Source organism: Phocoena sinus, chromosome 8 (assembly GCF_008692025.1).
Source record: "Phocoena sinus isolate mPhoSin1 chromosome 8, mPhoSin1.pri, whole genome shotgun sequence".
NCBI lineage: Eukaryota > Metazoa > Chordata > Mammalia > Artiodactyla > Phocoenidae > Phocoena > Phocoena sinus.
In genome coordinates, this window is record NC_045770.1 from 89383306 (window position 1) to 89409128 (window position 25823).

At 35.1% G+C, this 25823-nt stretch overlaps 1 pseudogene; it reads left to right on the top strand.

Moving 5' to 3' along the window:
- Positions 1-23387: 23387 nt before the first annotated feature.
- LOC116758371 lies at positions 23388-24308 on the top strand (annotated as a pseudogene).
- The last annotated feature ends 1515 nt before the right edge of the window (positions 24309-25823 follow it).

The window sequence follows — 25823 nt, forward strand, 5'->3', positions numbered from 1 at the left end:
AAAAGTGTGAGCTTCCAAGACTAGGGAAAAATGTGACTTGTATATCAATAACACAAGTTAGGAAAAATAAAGATTAAATGTGAATTGTGTTTGTATCGAAATTGATGAATACATGACTATTATTATCCAACAATAACCATCATATTCATAGTGTATAGTCTTCAAGTATTGACAACATATTATATCACTCAGTTAAAAAAATCACTGTACTGATTTAGGCAGGCAATTATTATTAACACCTTCTTATAAATGATGAAAAATGAGGATTAGAAAAATGGCTAATGTTAGCTTCAAGTCATATAATCCAGTGTCTGGAAAATTGAACATACTTTTTTGAATGAATGAATGAATGGATGGATGGAGACATCAATTAATAAGTCTTGGAGCTGAAATTCCAATCCAAGTGCAGTGCTCCTTTTCTAAAGAGCACATTTTCTTGCCCTTGTTTACAGTACCAGTTTTTAGAGTTAGTTTCTGCCCTATACAAAGTTGATTATGTTATATGAACTTCATTTATGTCCCGTGCTCCTTCTTTGCCTGGTATCTGTATTTACACACATAGTATGAAGTGTTCTAACATCCTCAGGTAAACTCCCACCAACAGGTATGGGCCTTGTCACTTATTACTGATGGATGTCCTTGAACTTACACTTGCCAGGAAGATACTAATGGACATACTCTCTTGGGCATTGGCAGATAGCTGCAAAGTAAGGCTTTGTGACATAAGTCCCACTCCTAGGGAGACTGATAATTGAGTGAGAACTCTGGGTACAACAGGATTCCCTTGGTTTACATCTTGAACATTTGGCAAGTGAGGCCTTTGCCTTTACTACCTCTTTGGAGTTTTAAACATTGCTGTGCATGCGGATGTTTTACCATTCCTGCTCGGCCCCACTTAGGCAAAGATCTTTTGCTTGGGCAACCTTCCTGCTCAGAAATCATAGCTTTTATTTCCCTCTGCTACCTTTTTCCCTGTCCTCCCTTGGCTTCTTAAGATTTATTGAACTCTTTACAATTTTTTGTCAGAGTAACACTTCAAGCTATATCAACAAAAGGCCAATTGCCCATTAAAACCGGCATACAAATAATAATCAATAGAAAATTCAGAACCCCGTTTTCAGGTTAGAGACTGAAAAGCATTTCTAAACTCAGAAAGAAGATTTAGGTCTGTGGTCTTTTTCACAGAAGACTAAAATCCTTTTCTTCCTACCAATAAATGGGCCAAATGATACCTTCTAATATAGCAAATGAAAAAAAAAAAAAAAATTTTCTGATAGTTTAATATTCTTATCTTAAGAAGTAAGTTGTAACTACCGATTTAGAGAACTATTCTTTATAAATAGACTTTATTTTTTGAGCAGTTTTAGGTTCAGAGTAAAGTTGAGCGGGAAGTCCAGGCAGTTTCCATTATCACCTGCCCCCTCCACACAGCCTCCTCTACTGTCAACCTCCTGCACCAGAGTGCCACATGCATTGCAATCAATGAACCTCCATTGACTCATCATCATCACTCAACGTCCAAGCTTACATTAACGTTCACCTTTGGTGTAATTCTACGAGTTTTGACAAATGTTCTGCCGTTATAATGTCCTACAGAATAGTTTCACTGCCCTAAAAATCCTCTGTTCCTCCCTCCCTCGCCCTTAAGCCCTGGCAACCACTGATCTTTTGCTGTCTCCATAGTTTTGCCTTTTCTAGAATATCACATAGTTGGAAGCATTCAGTATAGAGTCTTCTTCAGATTGGCTTCTCTCACTTAGTGATGTGCATTAAAGGTTCCTCATGTCTTTTTATGGCTTGACAGCTCATTGCTTTTTTCCATGAATAATAATATTTCACTGTCTGGATGTACTACTGTTTATCTATCCATTTACCTACTGAAGAATATCTTTGTGGATTCTGAGCTTTGGCAGTTATGGATAAAGGTATCATAAATAATCATGTGCAGGATTTTTTTGTGGACATGTTTTCAGCTCATTGGGTAAATACCAAGGAGTGTGACTGCTGTATCTTTTGGTAAGAAAATGTTTAGTTTTTTAGGAAACTGTCTTCCAAAATAGCTGTACTATTTTGTATTACAACCAACAATGAGTGAGAGTTCCTGTTGCTCCATATCAGCACCCTGTTTAATGTAAAGCGTTTTACTAGGTGTGTAGTGATATCATATTGTTGTTTTAATTTTCAATTCCTTAATGACATATGACATGGAGTATCTTTTCATATCCTTATGAAAAGATCAGTTGACTATATTATGTGGGTTGATTTCTGGCTCTTAATCCTGTTACATTAATCTTTTCCCAGTAATTTTATGATTATCTCATGCAATACAAATAGTGAATACATAAGACAGCCATTATTATACTTAATTTGTAGATGACAAACTTAGGTTTTTAAAAGATAAGTACTTTGCCCAGTGTCTGGCTAAGTTCTGTTCAATTCAGCTCTGTGTTGCTTCATAGTTTCTGCTCATTCCACTAAATCAAATGTAACAGTTACACAACAGAGTTTGGATAGAGTACTCAAAAAAGGATGACTAGGATGAATTCAACATTATTTAATATGAAGTTCAGTTGTCCACTTCTTCTTTCTTTTATGCTCTCTTATTTTAAAATTTTATCTGTGTCTGGATCAATCCAAAAGAAGGTTATGGATTTTAATGCACATCGTGAGTATTTAAATCATAAAAGTGGCCACACCTGAAATTACTTTCTATTTAGTGCAAAAATTGTGTGGATAACTTGACTGACTTGCACATTACCACGTTTTCCCAACTCCATTCTTATGCAAGAGCCCAAATAAAGAAGATACAAATGCTCTTAAGCAATCTCAAAAAATATAAAACCACTTATTTGCTTTTATAAAGCTCTTTAAAAGCCACAGCATCAAGGTAGGAAGATAAGTTAGTTAAAAGGAACCCAATTTGCAAAAAGGCATTACATTGCATGTGCTTTTACTTCTGATCTATTTTTAAGGTATTCAGTGTACATGCCATTGCTGGAGATGCTGCTTGACAGGTGACTCTGTCACTAAGAAAAAAGATAATCATGTTTTTTAAAACTATCCTAAGAGAAATCAGAAACTCTTTGCAAGTAATGGGAATTTATCTGAAATAAGATCTAGTAGAGACCCATTAATATTTTTTGAGATGAATTCTTTATTTCCTTATCCTAAACTGCATAGCAGTAGAGATTTAAAGGACATACTATTTATTTGCAAATAGTGTTTTCCCCAGTGTTATGGGAGTAATCTGAACAGGAAAAAAATGGTGTTAATGGCTTAGAAATAATGTCAAATGGTAAGATGGCTTTATTATTCACATTTTTGTATGTGAATTGGAGACTATTATGATTCAGGGAAATTAAAAGATTTAATAATCACTTAATAGGGCATTTAAAAATTTTTCTCCCTTCAACAGATACTAAATTAGCTTCTCTTCTGTGCTATTCGCCGGTCCATTTCAGCATATTCAGAAATATTACAAGTGAACCAAGGACTAAATACATCAAAATAAAAGTGATTGTTGACTACTCAACTTGAATAGTAATGACTCTTAATTGGAGTCCTTTACTTTCTTCAAATCTTATTCTCCTTAAGTGTGATTGTAGTTTGAAAACTGGTTGTAAAATTGTGTACTAGAATTTTGAGGCGATTTTCTTAAGGATCTCCCATGTTATATTTATTCCCCCCAAAGTAAAAGGATACTTTTCCTTCATTGCCAATATTGAAAATTCCATTTGGAATTTAAAGCAATATTTATGGCCCACTTAAAATAAATAAACATTCATTAAAAAAAAATCCTTTCCTTTCTTACTTCCCCCTTGTTAATGAAAAAGGGAAAATTCTCAATGAGTTTTCTCTGTCAAAATGTTTAGTAGTCTTCTTCATTAAAATGTTTCTTATTAAAGAAAGTAGTGATAATAAAACAGTAATAATAATAATAATTTGGAGGGGTGATTACTTTGTTTTTGACCTTTTACTAAGCCACTTTACATGGATTATTTTCTTCATTGCTTTGTTCTACAATTTTCTAAGTCATCTTATCAAGAATATACTTATGTCAGTGGCCATATAAGGAACAGTAATGTCTAAATATTTTTCTGAGAATCCACTTAATTAAATGTACACTAGATTTTTTCCCCAAATACGATTCTCTTAAAGTCTTAAAACAGGTGGATAAAATTAAAAATTCAATAATGTTGAAAAAGACCACATAAAACATTCCTGGGCAAATAATGAACTCGAAGTAGGATGCATTCTAGGCAATGCGGAGTGTCTTGGCCTACCCAATGCAGATGATGAGAACAGCCTGGATTTTGAAACATATATATTTTTTTGTGTTGTGATCAGCGATGCCCAGATAGCTGGTAAAACATTATTTCTGGGTATGTCTGTGAGGATGTTTCTGGAAGAGATTAACATTTGAATTGGTAGACTGAACACAATAGAAAATTGGAGGAAGAATATATTTGCTTTCTGTGTGTGCTGGGGTGTCCATCTTCTCTTGTCTAGGACATCAGCACTCCTGTTTCTTAAGCCTTCACCTTGGACCTGGATTTACACTGTTGGGCTCCCCTGGTCTTCAGGCCTTTGGACTCAGAATGAATTATGCCTCTGTCTTTCCACTGGTTCTCCAGCTTCTAGACAGCACATCATGGGACTTCTTGGCCTCCATAATGAATGGCCTGAGAGGACCTGAAGGCACACGTTATTTACATGAAGAAGTGGTCCAAATGCCCATGGTCCCCACTCCTGCTACATTGCTATCTCTCTCTAGTTCCCTCATCCTGCACCACTGGTCTTGTGGGAAATTCCCTACAATCACTTGGTAGAGGAAGAGAGGGCCTAGTTTATAGCTGGTTCTGCAGAATATACAGGCACCACTCCAAAGTAGATAGCTGCAGCACTGTGAATCCCTCTCTGGGACAACCCTGAAGTATAGTGATAAAGGGAAATTCTCACAGTGGATAGAACTTAAGGAACAAAGTGGTTGTTCACTTAGAAGGAGAAATGGTCAGACATGGAATTATACACTGATTCATGGGCTGTAGCCAGTGTTTTAGCTGAAGGTCAGGGACTTAAAGGGAACACGATTGGAAAACTGGTGATAGAAGAAATTTGGGGAAGAGATATGTGAATAGACCCTTCTGAATGGGCAAAAGACTTGAAGATATTTATGTCCTATGTCGGAACTCATGAAAGGATGGCCTCAGCAGAGGAGGATTTTAATAATCAAGTGGATAGGATGACCCGTTCTGTAGCTACCAGTCTTTCCTCAGCTACCCCTGTCATTGCTCAATGGGCTTATGAACAAAGTGGCTATGGTGACAGGAACGGAAGTTATGTACACACTCCATCTTGTATCTAGGTAGGTATAGTTTCTTAGAATCAAAGATATTTCCTATGCCTGGTCTGAAGGTGAGTAGATGGCTTCCATGCATCTGAACAGTACAGAAGTAGCGGGTGGCATTCTTGGACCTGAAGGAATATTTCAAGTGTAATTTGTGTTGGGCTTAGACCTGAAGTCTGAATAGATTGAAGATATCTCAGTGGAAGCTTGAGTGGATTGCTGGCTTTGAGAATTATACCCAACATTCATCTCCAAATCAAGTTAAAAACTATAAACTTTGACACAATCTCCTAGAAAAGTGTGGACTCTCAACATGAGTAATACCAAATTTCTGCCACCCTGATGGAAATGTATCTCAAAGTAAAAGTTAGTAGAACTTCTAGAAAATAAACTTATATTAATCAAAATTCTAACACATAAAATCTCTATGATTTTTCATACTTAATAATTATTAAATTCTAAATGGTAGTACTAATTATCACCCCAGTATTTTAAATAATTTTTATTTGGTACTTGGATTGTCTCTTTGGTCCTGATCTTTCACTTCTTGGCTATAATATGGGTGTTAGAGTCTAAAAAAATCTGTCTAAAATAGTCCCCTTGCCACTGCTTTTTTGAAGAATTTACTTATGGATTATAAGACTAAGAATTTAGGACTTCATCTTCCACATTCTGCTGGTCAATGAATATGTACTACAGTATGTAATAATACCTAAGTCCTTCCTCCACTCTGAACTCAATCCAATTCTAATATTAGATTTTGGAAGTGGATTTTGAACATGGCCTGTTTGACTAATGAGATGATCATTTTTCTATTCTTTTCTATTTAAATGCTGAGTGGCGGAGCTGTATTTGGGAGGGCAATGATTTCATTACACCGACAGAGGGAACTGCATTTCCAAAAAATCAAAAGCCAAGTTGGCTAAGGGAAAATGTTCCATATCACATTGAAGGAGCCACAAGAGAAATGCCGACAAAATGTCACCTCACACACAATGACTATAGGATTACAGAAATCTAATTAGCCATTTCATTAACTGAGTTCTGTATGTGGAGATGGTAAACAATGGGGACTCCGAAGCCTCCATTTGTCAGAAATCTATGGAACTGTCAGGGAGGTTGTTCAATAATTTGTTCCCTGTATTTTTTCGGGCAGGGCTAGGAGGATTGAGTGACATTAAAAGTGACTTATTACAGGTTTTTAAAAACAGGGCACTTTCAGGGTGCTAAATCCAGTATTGTGAATATATTGACAATGATGCTTTTAAATTGTTTCTTTTTTTCATCCCACACAAGCTAATTAGGTAAATTTATAGCTATGATGTTACAAGGGTCACATCTGTCAAAAGTCATCCAAAAGATGCTATTTGGCGCAATTGCAGGTGCTATTTTCATATAGCACTTAACACTATCTACTGATTATCCAATTAGCTTAAAACTCTTTGAAGGCATGTGTCTCGTCTTACTAGATTCCACAGGTTTTAGTGTCTGAGACATTTTTTTTTTTTTTTGCTGTACGTGGGCCTCTCACTGTTGTGGCCTCTCCCGCTGCGGAGCACAGGCTCCGGACGCGCAGGCCCAGTGGCCATGGCTCACAGGCCCAGCCGCTCCGTGGCATGTGGGATCCTCCCGGACCGGGGCACGAACCCATGTCCCCTGCATCAGCAGGCGGACTCCCAACCACTGCACCACCGGGGAAGCCCACTGAGACATTTTTGAAGTAATGAATAAGTGAAGGAAACAATTGTTAAAGGAACAAAGGATTTTAACCTCAAAATAACAAAGCAGTATAGATCCAAGAAAAATGGAAGGAAATTGATGCACTACTACAATTTCCAATTTATTGAAACAACTCAAATGGTCTTCAGTTTAGTTTCCTAGTAAAATGCTAAGAATTGCCACTGAATTTTCATGAGGATGTTATTGCAGATGAAAAGCACTGAACTCGACAGCAGTCAAGCTTCTGTCAATTGTAACATTTTACTTTGGGGCTGGTTAATGTATCTGCAAAGGTTATTGCACATCAGCAAAGCACACGGTGAATGATCAAGCCAATTGCCACTTCTCTGGTGTAATTGGTGGCTGCCAACTTGTCACTTGACCTCTCTCACTTTATAGGTCATAATTAATAGATTGAGTCCATGGTGAGATCTGAAGACTTTATCCCAGCTGCCTTCAGGGTGTGGTTTTCAATGCTTCAGTGAAGGAGAAATTTTAAATGTTCATATTGAGAGATATATAGAGAAAAATGAGGGAAAGTTCCTTCCAAAACAAACAAACAAAAAAACCAAAACCCAAAACCCTGACTCTTAGATAAAAAGCAATGGGAAGAAAGGGTAAACCTAAATGGGAGTTGAAGGATGCTGGAAATGGCCATGCAAGGTAACCAAGACTATCAACAGAAAGTACCTCTAAGTCATCTACGGTTGTTTATACAACGGAAGATACATTAAAGAATGATGTATTGTTACTAAAGTTGTGGGGGAATTTTGAATTTTAGACCAACTTCAAGTTCACATGAATGCTTGGGTTCTGATTACACTTACATCAAGGGTGGATCTACATATAAAGTATGAGAGCTGTTACAGTCACTGCACAGCAATTATGAAGTGAGAATTTCCAATGAACAGGTTGGCTATTTTTTGCACAGAATGCTGTATCAGCCTATTTGACTGATGTCTGGGGGGCAGTAGTTTAGGTATCATGAGCACAATGCAAAGATTCTTCTCTTTAGAACCAAACTTTTATTTTCCCATCCTATATTTATATCTCAGAATATAGCACAGGACAGAACAAAAGGCCAAAGCACTTACATCTCTATAAACTCTCCCTTTGCGGATGAAGAGGCTGTGATTCAGCCCCAGAAGTTCAAGACATTGACACTTGCAAAGTTCACCTGCAAAAAAATAAAATTCTGCTCGAATAACATAATGGAAATTCAGGACATTTAATTTGTTTCTAGATATATTGAATTTGTTCAAAAACTAATTTTCTACCTAGAGCAGGCACCAGCACAAACAAATATAATAGAATTTTGGTTTAGAATACCAAACAATGAGATTAATGAAGTAATGCATTGTATTGGAGGAAACTGCATTAAAGAAACTTCGAGTGACAGAATTGGTTACTTTCAGTTTTAAAGTAAAAAATGAAAATTTTTTTTTAAGTTTTTGTCTTTTGTCTTTACAGATATTCAGGAGAAGGTGTCATTTTAAAGACTGAATTTGAGCTGGTATCTTTATAAAGGGATTTATCTATTAGCCATTTTATTGACTAGGATTAACAATGACCTCCTTCAATTAAGTACAGTTACGTCTTTGTTTGAACTAAGGTCTCCTGGATATTTTACTGTCATCAATGTTGATCAGTAAGAGATAATGAGCTTATAAACATAAATATTATAGCTATTTTCATAATAACACTAAGATATTAGTGGCCTTTTTTCACTGTGTTGACATTTATCCTGATGTTACAAAAGCAAAAGTGGTCAAACAATGCCATAGAAAGAATCATGACAGCCACACCAGACTGCTAAGTAATCACCGTGTTCTCCATCACCACACACTAACAGAATGCTATGCCAGTAATACACAAGAATGTCCTTAATGAAAGTGAATAATATTAACTTTATGAAATCTCAAAACTTTAGTACATTTTATTTTTTATTCTATTTTATTTAGTATTTTGTGTTACAAAATGAGGAGCACTTTGTTGAAAACCGTAGTAGATGGTTGCCTATAGGAAAAACGCTTGTACAGTCGTTTGAGTCGTGTGCTGAGTTAGCTGCTTTTTTCACACAACACCGTTTTTACCTGAAAAAGCATCTGAGAGGGGAACTATGCATATTGACAAGTATTTGTGGACTTTTCTCCAAAAAGGAACAAAAAGTCAGCCTATTCCCATAAGGAAAACAGTAGACTTTTTTTTTTTTTAATTTATTTATTTAGCTTTTGCTGTGTTGGGTCTTCATTGCTGTGTGCAGGCTTTCTCTAGCTGTGGCAAGTAGGGGCCACTCTTCCTTGAGCGGGCTTCTCATTGTGGTGGCCTCCCTTGCCGTGGAGCACGGGCTCCAGGCATGCGGGCCTCAGTAGTTGTGGCACACTGGCCCAGCAGCCGTGGCTCGCAGGCTCCAGAGCACAGGCTCAGCAGTTGTGGCGCACAGGCCCAGTTGCTCCATGGCACGTGGGATCCTCCCGGACCAGGGCTCGAACCCATGTCCCCTGCATTGGCAGGCGGACTCCCAACCACTGCGCCACCAGGGAAGCCCAACAGTAGACTTTTTAAACCAAAGATACAATTTGATATTTCAAGTGAGAATTAGAATTTTGGAAGACCTATATCTGCCATATGAGATTGACAACTTCTCAGTACTTAAAGGTGTATCTGATAATATCTGTGGGATTTTAAACAATTGCAATTTTTGATACAATGAATTGAATCAATATTTGGAAGTTGTATGTAACTCAGCGAACCAATATTTTCTAATTGAAAAATTCATGTTGGTACAGATCCTTGCAGGAGTAAAAGATCTATTCAATGGATTTTAATGTAATACAGCAAGAAAAGTTCATTGATAGGGACTCAGATTCTATATTAAAACTAACCTTTAAGAAACTATCCTTTGGTGTTTTTTCTCATAACATGAACAATGATATCCAAAATAATATTAACAGACTTTACAAGTACTACTTCCATTTCTAAATACATATCTGTATGTGTGGCTGTTTTGTTTTTTTTTTTAAACATACCTCAACCTAAGTAGCACATCACAGCAAACTGAACATCCAGCTGTCCTCTATTAAACAAGTCCTTCAAGACTTGAGATTTGCAAAAAAAGAAAAAGAGATAAAAGAATGTTTCTCTTCTCACTAGTTATTTTTGTTTTGAAAACTACAACTATCTTTCGTAATTATGTTATTTATGTCAACGATTAATAGGTTTTTTATTTTAAATAAATAAAGTATTTAAAAAATTCTCAGTTGTAATGTCAAATACAGATAGTATTGGTAGATAAAACCACATTAAAAAAATGCTCTTTGGGATCCTCAATAGATTTTAAGACTGTAATGGATCTTGAGACCAAAATATATGAAAACTGTGACTCAGGTACATTATGTACTTTTGTTCCCTCCAAAAGAGAGGACATGAATTTCTAAACCACTTAATGTCTGTTGTGCTTGTTATAATTAATAAAACGTTATTCACAATGTTTAATTATGTGTCAAGTGTTTTAATTTCTGATGTTTCTATGAAAACTAATTTGAAAGTAAACAGATTTTTTTAAAGAAAAGTTTATAAATTAGATATGGTTGAAGGAAGTGTAAAATACTGAGGGGAAATAGTGTAAAAATCTGGAAGGATTCTGTCCTCAGTTTGTAATGCCTTCAAATTCTTACTACCTCTTCAAAAAATTCAAATTAATAATCTTCTTATACATAACAATTTATGTTATGTAAGAAAATGAAGTGAAACTGGAGTCAGCAGAACCGCACCACTAGAAACGTGCACTGGAAAGATCTTTCCCTACAATAAAAAAAACTGGCTATTGATCATCCTATGTATTTTAACTAACAAGGTATTCAAAGTAGTTATGCATTGTTTTTTTTTTTTTTTTTTTTTTTTTTCAGTACGCGGGCCTCTCACGGTTGTGGCCTCTCCCGTTGCGGAGCACAGGCTCCGGACGCGCAGGCTCAGCGGCCATGGCTCACGAGCCCAGCCGCTCCGCGGCATGTGGGATCTTCCCGGACCGGGGCACGAACCCGTGTCCCCTGCATCGGCAGGCGGACTCTCAACCACTGCGCCACCAGGGAAGCCTATGCATTGTTTTTAATGACACCAGATTTTGACCAATTTTGAAATTAATTGATCAAATACTCATTATGCTAATACTTGTATTGAGCTTTTAGTTTTGTTACAGTTCACAGAATTCAATAATCCTCCATAATGGTTCTTGTAACGAATATGCCATAACATATAAATTTAATTCTTTGCTATTTAAGTCAACTTCACTGAGAGATTATTTACATAAAATAAACCCATTCATTTTTTGTATCTGTTTGATAAGTTTTTGATAATTACTCCCAGATACAACCATCCCACCAATCTTGAAATAGAACATATCCATTATCTCAGAATAATCCTGTATGTATAAACCACTCTTAATCCCTATCACATAGAAAACCAGTATTCTGATTTCTTTTGACATAGATTAGTTTTGCCTTATACTGAATTTTATATAAATAGAATCATACAATATTATAGTGTAAGCCCTGACATTTTTAATTTTTTGCAATACAAGGGCATAACTTCAGGTTTAATTGCTGAGGAATCCATTACAAAGAGATATTTCCTTCAAAGATGGCCATGGTAAATGAACACAGGGCTAGCCACTCCACTAGATAAAGAGACAGGCCACTTGCCCCCACTGAGGCTTCTTTGTTTTAGAAATCTTGGTTGATTTCAATAAGAGGCCATTTGGGCAACCTGTTTTATTCTCTTCCCACGCTTTAAATTCCCACCCTTAGGTTTTTAATTCCCTGACGAAGAATGAACTTGAAAAACCCTGGGTGGGTCCCCACCCTCAACCCCAATAAAAGCAGAATTCTAGGTCCATGGGTTCTCTCTCTCTCCATCAACTTGCTGTGTGGCTCCAGGTGTGCTGTGTACTTTCCAAATCTTGTAAGTAATAAACCCCTATTTCTTTCAAAGTTTCCTGATGGTTTTTGCTGAAGGGCATCTTGCAACCATAATAAAAATCACAAGAGCTGATCCAACCACAGCATTGGTTATTGATAGGCTGAGACCAGCACAGAACAAATATATACTATTTTCTGTCTCACTTTTTTTGTTCATAAAATTCTTTTGTGTATTAGCAGTTTTTATCCTTTTTGTTGCTGAGTAGCATACCATTATATGAATGTACAGTGATTTTTTTATCCATTTACTTTTTGGTAGAAAATTGAGTATTTCCAATTTGGATCTACTAAGAATAAAGCTGCTGTGAATATTCATGAACAGGTCCTTTTGCACACACACACACATATATATATATATATATATGTGTGTGTGTGTGTATATATATATATATATATATATATACACCTTGGTCATGTACCTAGGAGTGAAATTGCTAGGTCTCATGAAAAGTATATAACTTAAAGCTATCTGGTAAACTTTGAATCAAAATGATCGTACAGTTTCACACTCCCACCAGCAACGAATAAAATTTCTAGTTGCTCAATGTTCTTATCTAAATTTAATATTAACAATTTTTAATTTTTATCTTTCCTTTTAGGTAAGTAGTCTTATCTCTTGGTTTTTTTTTTTTTTTTTTTTTTGCTGTACGCAGGCCTCTCACTGTTGTGGCCTCTCCCGTTGCGGAGCACAGGCTCCGGACGCGCAGGCTCAGCGGCCATGGCTCACGGGCCCAGCCGCTCCGCGGCATGTGGGATCTTCCTGGACCGGGGCATGAACCTGTGTCCCCTGCATCGGCAGGCGGACTCTCAATCACTGTGCCACCAGGGAAGCCCTCTCTTTGGGGTTTTAATCAACATTTCCCGATGATTAATGATGTTGAACATCTTTTCATGACCTCTTAGATATTCATATATTTTCAAATCCTGTAACCATTTTTCTTCTTCTTATGCTTTAAGAGTGCTTTACTTATATATTACGGATATAAGTCTTTGTTATATTTCTATCTTGTATATATGCATATGTATTTTTGTGGTTTGCCTTTTAATTTTATTAATCACATATTATTCATTGCATCTTGTAAAGACCAGAGTTTTATTTTAATGCAGTCCAAATCATTATTATTTTGATTATTTTATGCTTGTTGTTTTATGTTATTTAAGCAATCCTTTGCTATCCCAAAGTTATAAAGCTTTTCTCTTATATTTTATTGCAAAAATCATATCACTTTACTTTTTACTTTTAGGGCCATGGCCCATTTTGTGTTCATTTCTGGGCACGATATAATATAAAAGTGAATTTTTAAAAAAATGTTGTTTCAGAACCCTTGTTGCAAGTAAAATCATTTTTGGTTTGAATTATCTTTGCACCATTTTTCACTGACAGTCTATGTGTAGACTCTTTCTGGACACTGAATTATTTTCTATTAATCAATACATTTACCTCAAGTAACATTTTCTTCACTATTATTTTTACAACACCTCTTGTTTACAAAGAAACAAATAAAAAAAAAACATTCTATCCCCATTGAATTCCTTGAAATTTTGTGAGGAATCCACTCCCTGTGTGGATTAACTTCGGGACAATTTAATCTGTTCTACTAACCTATATGTCTATTTCTATGCACTATTTCTATTTCTGTCCACTATCATTATTAGTGTAGCTTTCTAGAAAATCCTGAAATCCAGGAGTTTAACCTATTCATCTCTGTTCTCTTTGCAAAATTTTTTAGCTATTACAGAGTTCTTTGTTTTAAGAGTTTACATTTTTTGGAGCAGTTTTAGGCTTACAACAAAACTGAGAGCAAGGTACAGAGATTTCCTGTATAATCCCTGCCCCACGGTTACAGAGTTTTTTCACATCCATATGTAATATTTGAGAAACAGTTTTCCAATTTCTACAAACAAGCATGCTGGAGTATTAAGAGAAAAACACTATTTCTTTTACTCTACCCACAATACTTCTGACACCAAATGGTTGTGCATTTTTCCCACACCAGCCAATCCTCCAACTCTCTGGACACCAACTGTGTGTCCTAAAATTCAGTTATGATACTAACTACCTGGAGTGACCACAGATCCGACAGGTAAAAGGCTTAATCCTACAAGACTACTCCCCACTTCAGATGCTGGTTGTAAGTCCTGGGGTTGTAAACAGACTATAAATTGGAGGTTCCCACAAGCCCCTCCTCAGTTTCTATGATTTGCTACAAGGCCTCACAGAATTCAGGGAAACACTTATGTTTACCACTTTATTATAAAGGATAATGAAGGATACCGATGAACAGCCAAATGAAGAGGTACACAGGGAGAAGTCTAGAAGGATTTCAAGCACAGAATCTTTGGTCCCTGTGCATTTGGGGTGTGCCACCCTCCCAGCATCAACCCAGAAACTCTCCAAACTTTGTAATTTATGGATTTTAATGGAGGCTTTATCACACAGGCATGATTGATGATTAACTCTATCTCCAGCCCCTTTCACCCTGCCAGAGGATAAGAGGTGGAGTTGAAAGTTCCAAGCTTCTAATCATGGCTTGGTCTTTCTCATGACCAGCCTCTACCCAAGAGCTCACCCAGAGTTGCTTTATTAGAACAAAAGATGCTTTTGTTACCCAGGCAATTCCAAAGGTTTTGGGAGCTCTGTGCAAGACATTCCTATCACTCCCATCACTCAGCAAATTATAAGGGTTTTAGGAGCTTTATTTCAGGAATCCAGACAAAAGGCCAAAGTTAGAACAAAAGATACTCCTAGCACCCCTATCACTTATGAAATTACAAGGGTTTTGGGAGCACTGTCAGGAACAGAGACAATACATATGTCTTATTATGTCAGAAGTATTAATATGGGTTGCATTATGTCTATAGAACAATTAGGAAGAATAACATCTTAAGAATGTCATCATTTTGTCAAAAACATTTTCTACATCTGTTAAGAAGATCATGTACTGTTTCTCCTTTATATATTTTTGATATGGTAAACTACATTGATTGATATTTGAATTTAAAGTCAATTCTGCATATCAGGAATACACCCCTTCTTGGTCATGAAGTGTTAATTTTTAGAAACAGATGATTAATTTTACAACAGAATTTTGTATCTATTTCTTGAAGAATATTGGTCTTTGGGTTTCTTTTGTATTCTTTCAGGGGTCTTGATATCAAGGTTGTAGTTGTAGAATATTCTTTGTTCTTTCAAGCATTTGAATTTTTTGAAACTATTTTTATGGCTCACAATATGATCTACTCTGTTAAATGTTCTATATGCATTTGAAAAGGTAATTTATTATGCCATTTAAAGCTATCAATTAAGTCCAGTTAGTTGCTAGAGCTTTTCAAGTATTGTATAGTCTTACAGATGTTATTTGTACTTGCTATTCATTCTATCAATCACTGAACCCAACCTGTTAAAACTGCCAACTGTAGTTATGTTATTTCTCCTTTTAATTTTGTCATTTTTGCTTCATATATTGTGAAGCTTTGTTTTTAGGTGCATACACATTTAAAATAGCTAAATATTCTTTGCAAATTGATTATTTTATCATTATAAAGTGTTTCTGTTTATCATTATGATCCTTCCTCATTATCATTCCTTTTTATCATTATTTTAAGGTATATATATATATAATACATATATGTATATATTCTTTACTTCACATGCTCTTTTATTCTTTTTATTTGATGTCACAGATAGCTACATGAAGGTTTAAATGGGATTTTAATTAAATCAAGTAGTATTATTGTCAGCTAAGTACCTTTGCGGATGTCTGATGGCCAAGAAAGCATACACCTCTGATTTGAAAGTATCATTGTTTCCTGATGTATGCAACTGTCTAGAAACAGTTAAAATTATTGTATCTTTTTTAAAGGAACTTATGTCCTTTATTGGTGTCTGATACATGTTCTGTCAACAACTACATGGTGATATTTAAGGTTTTCATTTTTAGTTGGTTGTTAGAATAATTATTTTGATAAGCATTTTAGGTATTACCACTAGTTCACTTTGAAACAAAGCTATTTTTTTCATATTTTATCCATTGTTAATTTTTTCTTTCTTAAGTTATTTTAAACATTAATAGTAATTACAAAAAATTGTAATTACATTACATTTTTAAAAGGCAATGTCCTGTGTTTCCTGCATTTCCTAATTTCTTAAACTCTGGTAAAAGCTTTCATAACTTTTGCTCAATCAGACTTTCCAAAGGTTTTTTTTTTTAATCTCTAATTCACTCTATTTAAGCACTTGCTATAATATCTAGAATTGTTTCTGTATTCCTGACTGATCAAAGACTAGTATATTTCCTACTAGAAATGATTTCAGAAAATATGTTCTCAATAATGGAAATCTGAGATTAGTTTTATAATCAGTGGGAACATGTGATACCAGTGGTCACTGGTATGCAGTGGATAGACAGTAACTTGTAATATACGGTTGTTTAGAATGGCATGTCTATTGAAGACAAGGTTTAGGCGACCAAGGTGCTGATCCAGCAGAATTTTAGGTTAGAGATAAGGCTAAATGATAGTAGATTAAATGGCTGCTTCTGACTTCACCAAAGATATTACAGATATAAAATAATTTCAGAGCTTAAAAATCTTAGCTCTATCCTCATTAGAGAACCAGCAAACTTATAAAACTACTCTAAAAGAACCTCTTATCTTATAGAAAAAGTGTCAATAATCTTTACCTGAAACAAAGAGTTCCTTTGCTTAAAGCAGAATGTAAATTCATAACTTCATTACGAATGATATGTGAGTTAAGAAATTCAACAAGAAAGAGTGGAATCCAGGACATTGTAATGGGAATATCTGAATGAATCAAGAGGAACAAAAAATCATAAATCCACAAATTCTTTAAGACTCCCTTCCTAGCTGGGTAGCCCTTTCATATATCTTTGAGCCTGTATGGTTGTAGAGACTATAATGTTTTAATCTGATGCAGAAACACTTCAAGAGGATACTGTTCTTCACAAGATCCACAGTCAAATCCAGATGCATAGCTAGAATCAGACATCAGCAATCAGCATTCTCCATGCAGATGAGAACAAAATCTGGATTAGGAGAATATAGCATGGACACTGGAAGAATTGAAAGAATCTATCATCAGTCTATCTATCTACCTATCTATGTCTCAACGGAAATCTGGGGAATATTTTTAAGAATTGATTGAATTGATTTTAAGGATTTAAATCAAGAAGTAAGGGGCATCACATTGGATTGGACCAAATTAATCAATGTGGGTGCACTTATCAGATGATCTGGATTCAATAGGTTAGCTTGAGAGCTGTCAATGGCTTTCCCACTCGACTTGAAAATTTCTCCAATTTCTCTCCTCATACATTCCCTTTAGTGGGGTTTTCTTCAGGTTTTGCAACTATTCTCAGAATTTTATCCAAGCCCCAAAATAGCAAGTTTCCTCAGGGTAGAAGGTGTTGCAGTCTGCTCACCCGTCTGAGACTCTGAGGTTCTGAGCTTCTCCCAATGCCAGTGTCTTAAGCCATTTAGTTATCTCTAGAGTTTTCCACTACCTTCAAGTAGATAACTTGTGTATTTTTAAAAATAAATTTTCTACTTGCTCTATGAGGAAGCATTGGTCTGCTGGCTAACATTTTCTAACTGAAAACAGAATTTGAAGATATGTATTTAATTTCAGTATATCCAAAGGGAATTGTAAGTGAATTAAAAATAAATTAGCATCAAAAAGATGAGTATAGTCATCTTTATCTTAATCAGACTTTATGCTTCTTTTAGCATAAAGAGAAGGAGAAGGTGAGCACATCTAAGTATAAGAGACAGTTGCATCATGTTTGATTAAAAATTTGGTTCTTATTTTGTTGAAGAATTACTCACAGTTAGAAGAACCAGTACAGATGATTGTAGGAAGGGACACCTCTGCTTATTTTACCCTCCATAACAATTAATTTGCTTGTGTTTGTTGAACTTACTTTTCTGCACTTATAAGAATCGCAAGTGATTGAAACTTAGAAACTGTTTTTCCCAGACTCTGCAGCCAGCAGATTCAAATTTAGGTTATACTAAAGAGAGATATTCACAGAATAAGAGATAAGTAGAAGAGAGGCAAAAATGGTTATTATGCATATTTATGCACTTCATGGGATGGTTGATATGTTTTGATGGAGGCATTTGAGTGTCCTCTTGAAAATCACACCATTTGGTCCCATAGGACCAGAGATCATTGCGGGCAGTTCCTTGAATTCCTTGTATAAGTTTGCTAGGGCTTCCATAATAAAGTACCACACGCAGAATGACTTTATTTTCTCACAGTTCTAGAGGCTAGAAGTCCAAAATCAACGTGTTGGCAAGGTTGATTTCTATTGAGGCTTCTCCCCTTGGCTTGCAGATGGCCACCTTCTTGTCATGTCTTCACATGATTTTTTCCTCTGTGCATGCATATCCCTGGTGGGTCTCTCTGCTTGTCTAGATTTTCTCTTATTATAAGGACACCAGCCAAGTTATATTAGGGTCCACCCTAACAGCCTAATTTTAACTTAATCACCTCTTTATTGGCTCTCTCTCCAAATACAATCACATTCTTGGGTACTGTAGGTTAGAGCTTCAACCTATGATTTTGGGTGGGTACAACTCAGCCAGTAACTTTGGGTTTCTGATCATCAAAATGCTACCAGAGGCTTTACCCAAGCCTTTTCACACTTTTGTAAACCTCTCTTCCTTCTATTAACATGCTTCTATTTGATACACTTAGATTGGTTTTTGGCTTAACTTTGGCTGATAAAGAATCAAATATATTTTTATTTTGAGTCAAGGACTCAATCAAGAAAACACTCTAGAAACTATCTAGAAGACTGTTGTTAAACATTTCTCAAAGGGCTAGATAGTAAATCTTTTAATTTTTATGGGCCAAGAGAAAGAATTAAGAATATTACTTAGGTATTTGTGTAGCCATTTCAAATGAACGATTTAACAATGTAAAAAACATTCTTCGTTTGTGGGCCAGATTTGGCCCCTGGGCCATAGTTTGCTAGTTCTTGATTTAAATTATTGGTTCGTTTCTAGATACAAAATTCTGAAGCACAAAGAGAAAAAAAAATCGATTGTTCAAGTCACAAAAACTATTGGGACAGCACTTCGTGAACAAAACCCAGATCATCTCTGTCATGCTGCTTCTTCATCTTAGGTTCTGTCATCTGCAGAATGTTATTCTCAGTAGTACAACCTATTGTGCAATGTGGATTTACCAACCACAGGAAAGGATTTGGATTTGTTGAATCAAACAAACGTGTATGCTATAAAAACACGAGAAGAGTGCATTCCTACTGGAATTTGGTTTAGACAATCTCTATAAGGAAGAAGTCACTTTAAGGAGTCTATGTTATCCCAAACATATGCACCTTCAGTTCCCCAGGCTAGTGCTCCAGTTAGAATGCTATAACAATATAGAGCTTATTTTTTTACATTAAATATATTTAGTGATGGTTTTATATATTCCCTCAGGTAATAATTTAAAGATATGTATTTTTGGACATTATAATATACTCTTTATAGCACTGTGCTACATACACCTGAAAGAAAAGAAATGAACATGTATCAGTCCTTATCCATGTGGGTTAGCCATTTGGATAAAAAACCAAAATCATGCAACAGGTAAAAGCTGTCGCTTTTTCTATAACTGTTTGTTAAAAAAAGAAGGATAAGATATTTTCTCTCTGGTTTCTGTGCCTTTGTTTTCAAATGTGAACAAATGTACTCAATATGAAAAATAACGTTCTAAAATAATTTATTCTAACAATTATTCTTAGTCTCACATTTATACATCAATGTTCTTGGAACCACTAAAGCAAAAATTTATAAGTATTTCAGAATTATATTTTGATCTTCATTATAAAAAGATTCTGAGAAAAAACTCTATATGGAGAAGCTTTTGAATTTGTATAGATTTAACTTAAAATGTATCTTACCTATTAGTTGCTTTTCTTAAACTTATCTATATTTTAAGACATAATAGCTAGTTGAATGCTTTGTCTTCTCAAAGTAATAGTGTGTTATAATAGCCACTATTTTCCTAATTAATTTTCTAATTATGACTTGTACTCTCTGGCTTCAAGTTCTGCATTTCAGCCAAGCTGAACTAAATAATAGGGGATTTATAATGTTTTATATCCATACTAATGTATGGGATACAACCAGGAAGAGAGATGCTAAGGTAAAATGTTGAAATAAAAATTTTTTATATGAATTAAAATCTTATTTTTAAAGAAAATCATCTGTTGAAAAGATAATAGTTCTTATCATTTGCCCTTTTTTATTGTTGTTCTCTTTACCACCGTAAAATTATTTATAAAGTCCTAACAAAAATAGATTTAAAAGACCTTTTGAATATATAGGTCATTGTGTCAATGTTTCTATCTTCAAAATGTAGACATAATTAACAATTTTTGTGTTTCTAAAAAATTTATTACTCTTAAAGACTTTTAAAGTGTAGGTTTTAAGTCTTCATGTCTTGGGGGAAAGCCATATTCTCCTACAATTTGAAAAAATAAATACTGGATAAATTTTTTCTACTTTTTTAAAAACAACAACAAACAAGCAATGAATATATAAACTGACAAAGACTAGAGGACTAGCTATATCATGTTTTCTCTATGGGATACACTACTTATTAATGAGTTTCCTTGGACATGTTCCTTAAGTTCTCTAAGATTCAGTTTTATTTTATTTTTAAAATTAGAGTAGGATAGCTACCATATTGATTTTTCAAAATAAATATTTCATGAGTTTAGATATATGCATGTGTATATGTATTAAACATTTTGGGAATAGGCATACTTTTAGTATATAAAAAGTATTCCCTGAATATTTCCTGACCATGTCCTGTGATTATTTTTGATTCAACCATTTACAGAATGGATGGTTGATAGTTGGATAGAAGAGAGAAAGTCAGAAAATGAGAAGATAAAAATGTATATACCTCGTACTTCATTACAGAACACTATATTAAGTGAACATCATTGGGGAAAGGGTAATGGACCTATTCTATAATATAAATGAGTTTTTTAAAATTAAGTAAAAGAAAAAAGTTTTTTAGATGCTTCTCTTTGATATCAAGTTGGATTGGATGTTTGAGGTGTTTTTATAAAAAAAGAAACTCATAATTATTCATATCTGCTTCTAGTAAGGTAAAGTACCCTACATTTTAATAATTCCTTGTCCAGGAAAATGAAATGTAAGCTAGAATAATCAGAAAAAAAATAGGTTATTCCCAGATTATGTAACTGAACACGTAGAATATATAGAAAATCCAAAAGAATTTGCATATATATATTTATAAGTAGTTACACAAGGTAGCTGAATACAAAAGCAGTGAAAAAAATCAAGAGAATTTCTAAATAATAACAACAAGTAAAAATAGTATTATATAAAATACCATTTTTAAAAAAGCACAAGAACATATCATATAAGTAGGAATAAATCTAATAAACACAGTACAGGACTTCTGGATAGGCAAATGAAAACTATAATTGAGAATAAAGAATATAGAGATGATAGATAGACAAATAGAAAGATGATAGATAGATAGTAGATAGCTAACAGATACTCCATGTCCATGGGTTGGAAGATTGAGTATTACAAGCATTTTACTTCTTTCCAAATTGCTTTATAGAGTAATGCAAATCTGATAATTTCCAACACTTTAGTTTTTCATTTGTAAAAGTTGAGCTGATTCTAAAATATACACTGAAATGTATAGAGGGCCAAGAATAGCCAAGAAATCTTTCAAGAAGAACATCATTGGAGTATCTGTTGTACTAGTTAGCAGGAATTCTTTAAAAGCTGTCATAATTAAAAGAGTGTAATATTGCTGCTAGGTTAGACAAATACACCGATAGAACAGAATAGAAAGTTAGTGAATAGACTAACACATACATAGGCATTTAATATACAGTAATGTGGTAATACAGAGCACAGAGCAACATACCAAAAAAAACTCAATTAAGATGTTGTGTAGATACCTATATATTAAACAAAGAAAACAACCTGACCCCAACCACACATAAAAATCAAGTCCAGATTGATTTTAAATCCAAATACTAAAGGAAAAATAATAAAATTTCTAGACAATTGTATAGGAAATTTTTTAACATCTTAAAGTATGGAAAGAATTTAACAAGACAATGAAAGCACTGTTTATAAAGGAAAAGATTGATACATCAAGCTGTATTAAATATAAGAAAACCTGTCATTCACTAGACACATTATATCTAATAAGGACATTTTAGTTACATTGTGGAAATTTGTTCTTATCCTTTAGAGGTTCATGGTGACATTTTTACAAATAAAAAGAGATATGATATCTTGGAACCTTGACTTTAAAATAATCCAATTGTGGGTAAAAATGGATAGGGTAAAAGTGAAACTAGATTGTCCATGGAGTAATAATTCTTGAAGCTGGATGATGATAGATAAAGATTCATTATACTTTTCCCACAAATTATCCATCAAATGTTTGAAAATTTTCACAATAACATATTTAAATCAACAGAGTAGGAAAAATCACTTACCACACATATAATAGACAATGGGCTCATACCCCAAATTGTTAAAGAATCCCTATAAATCAGTAAGACAAAAAGATAAAAAACACATAGAAAAATGACTAAGAGACTTGAGCAAACACTTCACAAAAGAAGGCATTCAGATTTCCAATAGACACAGGAAAGAAGATCAACATCAATAGTCATAAAGGAAATGTAAATTAAAATTACAGTGACAGACACATTCTGGCACAGCCACCAGAATGGCTAAAGTTTTTAAAAATATTGACATACAAAGTGCTGGCAAGCATGTGGCACAAACAGAACATTCATATATTAATGATTGAAGTTTAAATTATTACTGACAGCCCTTGGGATCCCAGGCAGGCTTCCCGGGCCCCAAAACCAGAAAGGTGCTATGGATGGGATAACAGAATACTTCATTAGACAGAATGCCAAACACAGTAACTGTGTAATATTTCCCCTGGAGGAGCTCTCCTTATATCAGCAATAAACAGAAAGAGATCATATTGATAAATGGTACCAGAATTTTCTGCCTTTAAAATAATCCCAGTGGAAAAATTTTTAAATGTTACCAACCTCAAGAAACTTAAATGTTTTGATTTTGCTTTAAATAACATTGAAAAGATTGAAAACTTGGAAGGATCTGAAGGGCTAAAGAAAATTAACTTGATAAATTTCACTGGAGACCTGAGCAACAGTAAAACCCTGCAGCACAGTCTCCATCTGAAGGAGTTCTTTTGCATGGGTAACCCACATGCTGACTTTGAACGTTACTGGAAGTTGGTGGTGGCAACTCCTTAACAATTAAAGTGTGGGATGATAAAGAGAGTTCAGAATGAATCCAAGAATGGCAGAATTTACCCATTAATTGGGGAGGAAAAGTTTATTGTTTCAAATGGGCAAATACAGAAAAGTGGTTCAGAGGAAACTAAGAACAGCATAAAAATAGATGAGAAGAAAAGTAACCCTGGCTTTGACAGACATTGGCACACAGATATCGTCACCACTATCCTGTTTTCTTTAGTGAACAAGGAACATCAGACACTAGAAGTATGAAAAAAGGGTCCCAACCAAAATAAATTAGATGAAAGCAAAGAATAATAGCATTCTGGTATAAGCTTTCTTCAGTTTACTCCTGATTTTAGATGGGAAACTCTTAGACATGGAAAAATGATGGAAAGACCAAGACACATTAAGTATTACAAAGAAGAAGCGTAAACCACCGAGAACTTTGATCACTAAAGTTGGAAAAGCCCTAAAACTAAATGAGCCCAAACTTGATTTCTCTTGAAAGATGATGGAAGACAGAACCAGATCATCCTGGATCTTGCTGTCTATAGTTATAGGTAATTGATGTCAATGCGCAGTCAGTGTATGTGAGAGGAATGCTTAAGGGAAAGTCACATCAGCTTATATTTCCTGAAGAGCTCAAACCTCACAGCAACTCTGCTAGGAAATCTTTAGTAATCTGCATGCCCAAAGTAGAAAAAGTAACTACAGGTGGTAGAAAACATCCAGGTCTTTGAAAACTACCTTGGACATAGGCAGAGAACAAACAAACAAAAGAAGCAAGCAAATTGAGAAACTAGTAGTAGATTCTAACATGCATGTATTTCCTGATGTAGCTAATGTAGTTCAAGAGGAAGAACACACTCCCCAAAGCGTTGGATCTGAACCAAAATTATACCAAGTAATGAAGATCAACGCTTTGTTGTTAACCATGGATGTCTCCATTGATTTGAAACATTAGGCTGCATGGTCATTGACTGTGACCCAGGAAGCTCAGTTTTACTCAACGCAAAGAGTATATGCATAACATTTATGGGTTAACAGAGTTATTTATCAATATTACTAATATAATGTTTTAACTTCTAACTTTGTATAGTACTACTTAAACTAGTTTAAAATTAAGATGTGTCCCTTGGGGAACGTGGCCACGATGGCAAAGTATGAAGACCATGAGCTCACCTCTTCCCACAGGCACACAAAAATCACAAGTACTTAGAGAGCAAATATTTATGAGAACAACTGAAGACTAGCAGAAAATATTTTCCAAAATAACAATATAAAGAAGGAACCACAAGGAGAAGGGAAGGAAGGGCAAAGATGCAGTATAGTCAAGATCCATACCCCCAGGTAAGTGACCCCCAAACTGGAGGATGATCACAACTGCAGAGGTTCTCCCCAAGGAGTGAGGGTTCTGAGCCCCACATTAGGCTCCCTAATCCAGGTGTCCTGCACTGGAAAGATGAGCTACAAGAATGTCAAGCTTTGGAGACCAGTATGGTTTCAGTACAGGGGAGGTAGAAGGATACAGGAAAAATAGACCCCTCTCTTACAAGGCATGCTCAAAATCTCACAGGCTCCAAGTCCCAGTGCAGAGGCAGTAATGTGAAAGGACCCTGGGTCAGACTCACTTGCTGATCTTGGAGAGTATCCTAGAGAAGGAAGAGGCAACTGGGGCTCCCCCTGGGGACATAGACACTGGCAGCAACCATTTAGGGGAGCTCATTCTATCATGAAGACACTGGTGTTGGCAAGCGCCATTTTGGAATCCTCCCTCTAGCTTATTAGTGCTGGAAAATGGCCTCGCCCACCAGCCTGTCTCCACACGTACTGGGATGCCTCAGGCCAAGCAGTTGGCTGGGCAGGGACGAATACTGCATGATCTCACTTATATGTGGAATATAAAAAACAAAACAGAACAAACAGAATGAAGACAGACTCATAGGTACAGGGAATGAAGAGGGTGGTTGCCAAAATGGAGGGGATAGGGGAATGGGAAAATGAGGCAAAGGGGATTAAAAGGTACAGACCTGCAGTTATAAAATAAATAAGCCATAGGGATGTAATATACACAGCATAAGGAATGTAGTTGATAATATTATAATAACTTTGTATGGGGACAGATGGTTACTAGACTAATTGTGGTGATCATTTCATATTGTATGCAAATGTCAAATCATTATGTAGTATACCTGAAACTAACGTCAATTATATTTCAATAATTTTTTAAAAGTTTAAAAATGTATCTTAATATGCTATAGCTGATTATTTGTCTATATAAAGTGTTGGCTAGTAAAAATGCTCAAAGCGTTACTACCAACACTTTGCAGAACATTTTGGAATCATCCATTGTATTTGAATACATGCATATCTTACATTTTAGCAGTTTTATTCTTTGTGTGTACCTGAGAGAAAAGCATAACAGAGAAGAGAATTAGAGAATTGTACAGCAAAACACTATTTCTA